Below are 2,624 nucleotides of genomic sequence, written 5' to 3' on the forward strand. Positions count from 1 at the left end.
TGGAATTAGGTCTTCTTTGAAAGTCTGATAGAATTTGGCACTAAACCCATCTGGTCCTGGGCTATTTTTTGGTTGGGAGACTATTAATGACAGCTTCTTTTTATTTAGGTGATATAGGACTGTTCAGGTCATTAATCTGATCCTGAAGGAAGTTGTGTCTTTTTGTGCAATGTTTATGAATAAAATGTACATGTATAACCTGAAAGAATTATGCAGAAATATTGTTACATTACAACCTTCATAATCTCACCTTTTGGGCAAGTTCTCTATGCCCCCAATGCCTCTTATTTTATCATTAATGAATGTTATTCTAAAATTCTTGAAACTTTATTATTCAGAGAATAACTGTCTTCTAAACACTCATTTTGGAAAAACTACAAATTATAGAAACAAATCAACATTTGTTGCTTCTGTCTACAGGAAACTGGCAAATACAAACAGTGTGCTAATGTTACCAGTCGGGCAATGTGCAACTGCTCAGAACATCAAAAGTTTTCCCATGCTGTTGCTTTCTCAGATTGCAAAGAAAAGGTAAAGCAATTTGTATTAACTCATGATGGAGTGGTTTCCTATTCCTGTGAGTGGAAATGTGCCTTTTAGTTAGACATAAAAACTCAAACTTGGGGACTGGAGGGATAGCTGAGTGGACAAGAGCACTTGCTGCTTTTGCTGAAAACTCAGGTTCAATTCCCAGCACTCACACCCCGCTCACAACCTACTATTACTATTACTCTAGTTCTTGAGATCTGATGCCCTCTTCTGGCTTCCACTGACAGTGTATGGACTCAGCTTAGAGAAAATCATGCAGGCAAAACTCCATATACATAAAAGCAAATCTTTAAAAAAAAAAACAATAAAATTGCACATGTGGAAATAACATCTATTATGACAGAATAAATGTTACACCAAAAAAAAAAAAAAAGGATCTGACTTTTGTACATGTAAGGGTTATAAAAATTATCTCTGATGTAAAACCAAATACCTTATCCGAATACTTCATTTCAGGCAACACATGTAAAGATATGCGTGTATCAACACACACAATTAACAATAGTAATACTACTAATAACAAATTAATTTAACTTACTCTAATTCTTTTTATTGGATATTCCATGTATTTACATTTAAAATGTTATCCCCTTTCCCTGATTCCCCTCCAGAACACTCCTATGCCATCCTTCCTCCCCCTGCTTCTATGAAGGTGCTCCCCCATCCACACATCCAATCTCAGCTGACCACCATGGCATTTCCTGAAACTGGGGATTCTAGCCTTCACAGGACAAAGGGCTATTAATCTTATTGATGCCATACAATGCCATCCTCTGCTACATATTTAGCCAAAGCCATGGATCCCTCCATGTGTACTCTTTGGTTGGTGGTTTAGTCCCTGGGAGTTCTGGGNNGTCTGGTTGGTTGATATTATTGTTCTTCCTATTGGGTTGCAAACTCTTTCAACTCCTACAGTTCTTTTTTCTAACTCCTCCATTGGGGTCCCCATGCTCAGTTCAATGGTTGGCTGTTATCATCCACCTTTGTATTTGTCAGAATCTGGCAGAGCCTCTCAGGAGATAGCTATAACAGGAAGAGAGTTGGGTATTGAAGTCTCCCACTATTATTGTATGAGATTCAATGTATGCTTTGAGTTTTAGTAGTGTTTCTTTTATGAATATAGGTGTCCTTGCATTTGGAGCATAGATGAACAGAATAGAGAATTCTTCTTGGTAGATTTTCCCTTTGATGAATATGAAGTGTCCTTATCATTTTTGATAACTTTTGGTTGAAAGTCAATTNTATTCAATATTAGAATGGCTACTCCAGCTTATTTCTTGGAACTATTTGCTTGGAAAAAAATATCTGGCCTTTTACTCTGAGGTAGTGTCTGCCTTTGTCACTGATGTACATATGCTGTATACAGCAAAATGCTGGTTCCTGTTTATGTATCCAGTATGTTAGTCTATGCCTTTTTATTAGGGAATTGAGTCCATATATGTTAAGAGATATTATGGAATTGTGGTTGTTGTTTCCTGTTGTTTTTGTTGTTAGAGGTGGAATTATGTTTGTGTGGTAATCTTCTTTTGGATTTGTTACAAGGTAATTTTCTTGCTTTTTCTAGGGTGTAGTTTCCTGCCTTGTGTTGGAATTTTCCATCTATTATTCTTTGTAGTGCTGGGTTGGTGGAAAGATATTGTGTAAATTTTTGTCATGAAATATCTTGGTTTTTCCATCTATGGTAATTGAGAGTTTTGCTGGGTATATAGTTGTCTGGGCTGGCATTTGTGTTCTCTTAGGGTCTGTATCACATCTGCCCAGGATCTTCTGGCTTTTATAGTCTCTGTGAGAAGTCTGGTATAATTCTAATAGGTCTGCCTTTTTATGTTACTTGATCTCTCCCCCCTTACTGCTTTTAATATTCTTTGTTTTCTGCACTTGGGGTTTTGACTATTATGTGACAGGAGGAATTTCTTTTCTGATCCAAACTATTTGGTGTTCTATAGGCCTCTTGTATGTTTATGAGCATCTCTTTCTTTAGGTTAGGGAAGTTTTCTTCTATAATTTTGTTGAACATATTTACTGGCCCTTTAAGTTGGGAATCTTCACTCTCTTCTATACCTATTGTCCCTAGG

This window comes from Mus pahari, chromosome 7, assembly GCF_900095145.1.
Source record: "Mus pahari chromosome 7, PAHARI_EIJ_v1.1, whole genome shotgun sequence".
NCBI lineage: Eukaryota > Metazoa > Chordata > Mammalia > Rodentia > Muridae > Mus > Mus pahari.